Here is an 8306-nt window from a genome sequence, read left to right as displayed (position 1 = left end):
TTGGATCACGTCGAGTACGACTACATCATCACCGTTCTTTTGAACGCTTCTGTGCGCGATCTACAAAGGTATGTAGATGCATCTAATCACTCGTTGCTAGATGAACTCCTAGATGATCTTGGTGAAACGAGTAGGAAATTTTTTGTTTTCTGCAACGTTCCCCAACAGCAAGTGCCTCCTTATTTCAAGCCAATAAAAAAATAGCTCCTCCTAGTGGATTTCTGACATCTGGGTCCCATGCCATTGTCAACGTAGTCAATTAACGAGAGAATTGCACAACGAGCGGCTGACACCAGGGACCCAGCAGCTCGCCCATTTAATTTTGTTTTGGGTTAATTTGATAAATGCCTCCGAGAAATGCCACTGCAATTTCCAGACTTTGAAAAATGCCATTTCATGCCATTTCTAGTGGCATTTTTCGAAGTCTGGAGTGGTGTTTTTCAAAGTTTGCAAACTGTAGTGGCGTTTTTCAAAGTTTGCAAAAATTACAGTGGCATTTTTCAAAGTTTGGAAACTGCAGTGGCATTTTTATGAATTGCCATAATTGGAGTGGCATTTATCTAATTTGTTTTTGAGACGGAAGCAGGGTGTCAACTAGGCTGTGCGGGACACTCTGGCCTGTCTAGATAGCCTTTTCTTTTATATTTACCACAGACCAGCCCAATAGTTTTTTTTTCTTTCTGAAAATGGCTAGCCCAGTTTTTTTGTGATTTGTTAAGTAAGTCGCTTTATCAGGCCTGTTGGGCTGCAAATCTTTCAAGACGAGGAGAGCTTCATTCGGCTGGCCGAGAAAATGGCCTATCAGTAATGAGAAATGGGTTGTACATTTTTAAAACACATTAAACCGGCAATTAGTTTCAAATATCTTTTTTTCATTTCAACATTTTAAATTGCATTTATTTTTATGCATGGACAATTTATTGGGTTTTATATTGATATACATTTATTTTTAAAATCAGTCTGAATGTGACTCGAAATTTCGGGATTAAAAACACTTCAGACCGCACCGACATATGCAAAATTTTGTATACTTTTTTAACCATGGCAACAATATGGGCTGTAATACTAACAAAAAGAATATGGGCTCCAAAAAACCCCGTAAGAATTACCAATTGGGCTGTAAACTATTTGAAATAATGGCAGATGGGTTGTATGCTGTTTTCCACAGATTTGAGGCTTTCCAGAGATGGCATGTATACTGTTGGATGTCCAATCAACGGCCCTTGTGCTTCTTCAATCTCTGCTCTTCCTGCTGCAGCCGCTCAAACAAGCACCGGTGGGACTACCTGCTCCCTCCTCCACATGGCCGGCTATGCTGCCACGCAGGCCTCACCGCCCCACCGTACTCCCATCGCGGGCCTAGCCATCCCTCTACTCACCCACAGTCCCACACTTGTTGTTATTCTCCGGCCACGATAGATGAACCAGTAAACCCTCGTACAGTCGTACTCCCCTCCGCGTGGGAAACAACTGCCGAGTCTTCCCTGCCTCCGTGTCGTTCCCTTCCTAGGCCTCGCCGTCGTCCACTGCCCTGGTGCTCTCGGCGTGGCGTGGCCAATGTGGTCAACGACCTACATGCATCTTAAGTGGATTGTACCTGGAGAGGCTGACAGCTGGGTCCACGGCCGCACGCAAGGAAATGCCTCCTTATTACGTGAAAAATAATGATTCCTCCACCTGACATCTGGGACCCACCGAAAGGGCCTCTGTATTTCGTGGAAAAATAGTTACCGCCGCTGACAGCTCGGACCCACCAGTTATATCTTCGCACGCAAGGAAGTGCCTCCTTATTACGCCCAAAAAAAGAATACTCCCCATACGATGTCCACTAAGTTGACGGGGCCTACTAAGTTGATGGGGACGAAGGGTTTTGTCAACTTAGTCAATGTGCACGATTCTAGCTCGATTGACCGTACGATGTCCATCCAACAGCCGTAGTGCTTCTTCAACCTCTGGTCTTCTTGCTCCAGCCGCCCAAAGCAGCGCCGGTCGTGCCGCCTGCTCCTCCCTCCTATGGCCGGCTGTGCTGCCGTGGAGGCCTCACCGCCTCCATACTACTCCCACCGCTGGCCAGGCCATCCCTCCACTCCACTCACCCACACCCCCTATTATTCTGCGGCGACGGTAGTGCAGCCGAACCAGTGAACCCTCATACTCTTCTCCGCGTGGGCATCCACTGTTGCGTCTTCCCCGGCTCCGCGTCGTCCCCTTCCTCGGCCTCGCCGTCGTCCACCACCATGGTGCTCTCAATGAGGCATGGTCAATGTGGTCAACGACCGAATTCCATCGGAAGAATACTCTACGTGAAGAGGCTGACAGCTGGGTCCACGACAGCCACAAGGAAGTGCCTCCTTATTACGCGAAAAATAATTATTCCTCCACGTGACAGTAGGGACCCACCGGAAGGGCCACCAGTATTTCACGAAAAAAAAATGTTTGCCCTGACTGCTGGGACCCACCCGACGGGCCACCGTATTTCGCAAAAAAAACGTTCCCCCTGCTGTCAAATCGGACCCACCGGAAGTGCCTCCTTATTACGCACAGAAAAATGAATACCCCCTACTAGCTGGGACCCACCTTTGTGGGAGGCTGACTTGTGGGCCTACTAAGTTGACGGGGACGGAGGACTTTGTCAACTAAGTCAATATAAATGATTCTAGCTCCAGTGACCGTACGATGTCCATCCAACGGTCGTAGTGCTTCTTCAACCTCTGGTCTTCTTGCTCCAGCCGCCCAAAGCAGCGTCGGTCGTGCCGCATGCTCCTGCTTCCCGTGGCCGGATGTGCTGCCGTGGAGGCCTGATACGTCTCCAACGTATCTATAATTTTTGATTGTTCCATGCTATTATATTACCCCTTTTGGATGTATATGGGCTTTATTTTACATATTTATATCATTTTTGGGACTAACCTACTAACCAGAGGCCCAACCCATATTGATGTTTTTTTGCCTATTTCAGTATTTCGAAGAAAAGGAATATCAAACGGAGTTCAAACAGAATGAAACCTTCGGGAGCATTATTTTTGGAACAAATCTGATGCGGAGAGCTTGGAGTGCAAGTCAAGAAGCCTCCGAGGGCCCCACGAGATAGGAGGGCGCCCCCCCTATAGGGCACGCCCCCCCTGTCTCGTGGGCTCCTCGGGCGGCCACCGATGTACTTCTTCCTCCTATATATACCTACGGACCCCGAAAACATCCAGGAGCACCACGAAACACAATTTCCACCACCGTAACCTTCTGTATCTGCGAGATCCCATCTTGGAGCCTTTGCCGGCACTCTGCCAGAGGGGGAATCAACCATGGAGGACTTCTACATCAACACCATAGCACTTCCGATGAGTTGTGAGGAGTTTTCCACAGACCTACCGGTCCATAGTTATTAGCTAGATGGCTTCTTTTCTCTTTTTGGATCTCAATACAATGTTCTCCCCCTCTCTTATGGAGATCTATTCGATGTAATCTCTTTTTGCGGTGTGTTTGTCGAGACCCGATGAATTGTGGGTTTATGATCAAGTTTATCTATGAATAATATTGGAATCTTCTCTAAATTCTTTTATGTATGATTGAGTTATCTTTGAAAGTCTCTTCGAATTATTAGTTTGGTTTGGCCTACTAGATTGATCTTTCTTGCCATGGGAGAAGTGCTTAGCTTTGGGTTCAATCTTGCGGTGTTCTTACCCAGTGACAGAAAGGGTTGCAAGACATGTATTGTATTGTTGCCATCGAGGATAACAAGATGGGATTTATATCATATTGCATGAGTTTATCCCTCTACATCATGTCTTCTTGCTTAATGCGTTACTCTGTTCTTATGAACTTAATGCTCTAGATGCATGCTGGATAGCGGTCGATGTGTGGAGTAATAGTAGTAGATGCAGGCAGGAGTCGGTCTACTTGTTATGGACGTGATGCCTATATACATGATCACGCCTAGATAATCTCATAACTATGCGCTTTTCTGTCAATTGCTCGACAGTAATTTGTTCACCCACCGTAATACTTATGCTATCTCGAGAGAAGCATCTAGTGAAACCTATGGCCCCCGGGTCTATCTCTTATCATATTTGCTTTCAATCTACTTTTATTTGCATCATTAATTTTTGCATCTATATTACAAAATACCAAAAATATATTATTATCTCTCTATTAGATCTCACTTTCGCAAGAGGCCGTGAAGGGATTGACAACCCCTTTATCGCGTTGGTTGCAAGTTCTCAGTTTGTTTGTGTAGGTGCGTGGGACTTTTGAGGAGCCTCCTACTGGATTGATACCTTGGTTCTCAAAACTGAGGGAAATACTTATGCTACACTTGCTGCATCACCCTCTCCTGTTCGAGGAAAACCAACGCAAGCTCAAGACGTAGCAAGAAGGATTTCTGGCGCCGTTGCCGGGGAGGTCTTCGCTCAAGTCAAGACATACCAAGTACCCATCACAAACCCATCTCCCTTGCATTTACATTATTTGCCTCTTGTTTTCCTCTCCCCCACTTCACCCTTGCCCTTTTATTTGCCCTATCTTTCCCAATCTCCTTCTCTCTTTTCCGTTTGCCTTCCCTTTGCCATGGCCGAGTCAAAAAGAACTAAGGGTTTTCTCCCGAGCTCTAGTGCCTTGGACAACCCATCTATCCTCTCTAAGCTCATGAATAATGACACTATAAGACCCACCGGGGTATCCAGTGAGAGCTTGAATAATTTTGACGAGGATGACTCTGGAATTTTTCGTTATTTACTTGATGAGTCTTTAAAAGATGCTTGGGATAGGTTATTAAGAATTCGGGCTAGCTATGTGCCACAATATCAAATTGAAGATTACTTAAAGAGTTTTTATGTTGGCTTGCCCGCCTCTTTTAGACAAGTTTTAGATTCTATTTTTGAAGGAAGTTTTCTTGAAAGGGATGCTATAGATACTTATGAAAAAAATGAAAACCATATTTGGGCACCCTTTGAATGATAAGGTTGAATCAACTACTCTCTTGTGCCTTTATCAAAATGAAATTATTAAAGAGATGAAGTCTAATTTGGAGGCAAACTTCCGTAACCTGCTTAATATTACTTCTTCCATTAATGTCCATGTGCTTACTTTAAATAGAAGAATGAATGCCATAGAAAGGAGATCCCCCTCTTCAAGTGCCAAAGATGGCACTAGTTAGATCTATCTTCACTTTTATGCCTAGCTAGGGGCGTTAAACGATAGCGCTAGTTGGGAGGCAACCCAATTTTTCTTTATGTTTTTTGTTTTTGCTCCTGTTTAGGAATAAATCTTGCATCTACTCTCTGTTTAGATGTGTTTTTATCTTTTAATTAGTTTTTGTGCCAAGTAGAACCTATAGGATAACCTACGATTATAGTTGATTTGATTCTGCTGACAAACAGAAACCTTGCACGCACGAATATAATTTTGTTAAATCACAGGAACGTGATTTTGCGTTGATTCTTTTTGCTGCTGTTCAATAGACAACTTTTCCAGGTCTTCATATTTTGGTAGGAGTTTTAGAGTTCTAGAAGTTTGCGTTAGCTACAGATTGCTACAGACTGTTCTGTTTTTGACAGATTCTGTTTTTCGTGTGTTGTTTGCTTATTTCAATGCATCTATGGCTAGTAATTCAGTCTATGAACCATAAAGAAGTTGGAATACGTAGGTTTAACACCAAAATAAATAAATAATGAGTTCATTGCAGTACCTTATTTGGTGGTTTTGTTTTCTTTCACTAACGGAGCTTATAAGATTTCCTGTTGAGTTTTGTGTTGTGAAGTTTTCAAGTTTTGGGTAAAGCTTTTATGGACTATGGAATAAAGGGTGGAAAGAGCCTAAGCTTGGGGATGCCCATGGCACCCCAAGATATTCAAGAGTAGCCAAAAGCCTAAGCTTGGGGATGCCCCAGGAAGGCATCCCCTCTTTCGTCTTCGTTCATTGGTAACTTTACTTGGAGCTATATTTTTATTCGCCACATCATATGTGTTTTGCTTGGAGCGTCGTGTATTATATTAGTATTTGATTGTTAGTTTACAACAATCATCCTTGCTGTACACATCTTTTGGGAGAAGCCTATTTGATTAGAATTTGCTAGAATACTCTATGTGCTTCACTTATATCTTTTGAGCTTGATAGTTTTTGCTCTAGTGCTTCACTTATATCTTTTAGAGCACGGTGGTGTCTTAATTTTGAAGAAATTGCTAGTCTCTCATGCTTCACTTATATTATTTTGAGAGTCTTTTAGAACAGCATGGTATTTGCTATTGTCATAAAGTTGGTCCTAGAATGATGAGCATCCAAGTTGGGTATAATAAAAACTATCATAGGAAGTGAATTGGATGCTATGATCAACTTGATACTTGATAATTGTTTTGAGATATGGAGGTAGTAATATTAAAGTTGTGCTAGTTGGGTGATTGTGAATTCAATGAATGCTTGTGTTGAAGTTTGTGATTCCCGTAGCATGCACGTATGGTGAACCGCTTTGTGATGAAGTTGGAGCACAATTTTATTTATTGATTGTCTTCCTTATGAGTGGCGGTCGGCGACGAGCGATGGTCTTTTCCTACCAATCTATCCCCCTAGGAGCATGCGCGTAGTGCTTTGATTTTTGATGACTTCTAAATTTTTGCAATAAGTATATGAGTTCTTTTGATTAATGTTGAGTCCATGGATTATGCGCACTCTTTCACCCTTCCACCATTGCTAGCCTCTCTTGTGCCGCGCAATTTCGCCGGTACCATACACCCACCATACTCCTTCCTCAAAACAGCCACCATACCTACCTATTATGGCATTTCCATAGCCATTCCAAGATATATTGCCATGCAACTTTCCACCGTTCCGTTCATATGACACGCATTACTTTTGTCATATTGCTTTTTGCATGATCATGTAGTTGACATCGTATTTGTGGCAAGGCCACCTTCATAATTTTCATACATGTCACTCTTGATTCATTGCATATCCCGGTACACCGCCGGAGGCATTCATATAGAGTCATATTTTGTTCTAGCTTTGAGTTGTAAATCCATAAAAGTGTGATGATATTCACTATTAGAGCATTGTCCTACTGAGGAAATGATGATGAAGGCTATGATTCCCCCACAAGTCGGGATGAGATTTCGGACTTTACAAAAGAAAAAAAAGAGAAAAAAAAAGAGAAAGGCCAAAAAGAAAAAAAGAAGGCCAAAAAAAACAAAAAATGAGAGAAAAAGAAAAAAAATGATGAGAGAAAAAGAGAGAAGGGACAATGCTACTATCTCTTTTTCCACACTTGTGCTTCAAAATAGCACCATGATCTTCATGATAGAGAGTCTCATATGTTGTCACTTTTATATACTAGTGGGATTTTTTCATTATAGAACTTGGCTTATATATTCCAATGATGGGCTTCCTCAAAAGTGCCCTAGGTCTTCGTGATCAAGGAAGTTGGATGCACACCCACTTAGTTTCTTTTGTTGAGCTTTCATATATTTATAGCTCTAGTGCATCCGTTGCATGGCAATCCCTACTCACTTGCATTGATATCTATTAATAGGCATCTCTATAGCCCGTTGATACGCCTAGTTGATGTGAGACTATCTTCTCCTTTTTGTCTTCTCCACAACCACCATTCTATTCCACATATAGTACTATGTCCATGGCTCACGCTCATGTATTGCGTGAAAGTTGAAAAAGTTTGAGATTATTAAAGTATGAATCAATTGCTTGGCTTGTCATCGGGGTTGTGCATGATTAAATACTTTGTGTGATGAAGATAGAGCAACAGCCAGACTATATGATTTTGTAGGGATAACTTTCTTTAGCCATGTTATTTTGAGAAGACATGATTACTTTGATTAGTATGCTTGAAGTATTACTATTTCTTATGTCAATATGAACTTTTATTTTGTATTCATTTGGATCTGAACATTCATGCCACAATGAAGAAAATTACATTATGAATTATGCTAGGTAGCATTCCACGTCAAAAATTCTCTTTTTGTCATTTACCTACTCGAGGACGAGCAGGAATTAAGCTTGGGGATGCTTGATATGTCTCCAACGTATCTATAATTTTTGATTGTTCCATGCTATTATATTACCCCTTTTGGATCTTTATGGGCTTTATTTTACATATTTATATCATTTTTGGGACTAACCTACTAATCGGAGGAACAACCCATATTGTTGTTTTTTTGCCTATTTCAGTATTTCGAAGAAAAGGAATATCAAATGGAGTCCAAACGGAATGAAACCTTCGGGAGCATTATTTTTGGAACAAATCTGATCCAGAGAGCTTGGAGTGCAAGTCAAGAAGCCTCCGAGGGCCCCACGATATAGGAGGGCAC

The sequence above is a fragment of the Triticum aestivum genome, chromosome 5B (genome assembly GCF_018294505.1).
Source record: "Triticum aestivum cultivar Chinese Spring chromosome 5B, IWGSC CS RefSeq v2.1, whole genome shotgun sequence".
Lineage (NCBI taxonomy): Eukaryota > Viridiplantae > Streptophyta > Magnoliopsida > Poales > Poaceae > Triticum > Triticum aestivum.
This window is presented reverse-complemented; position numbering follows the sequence as displayed.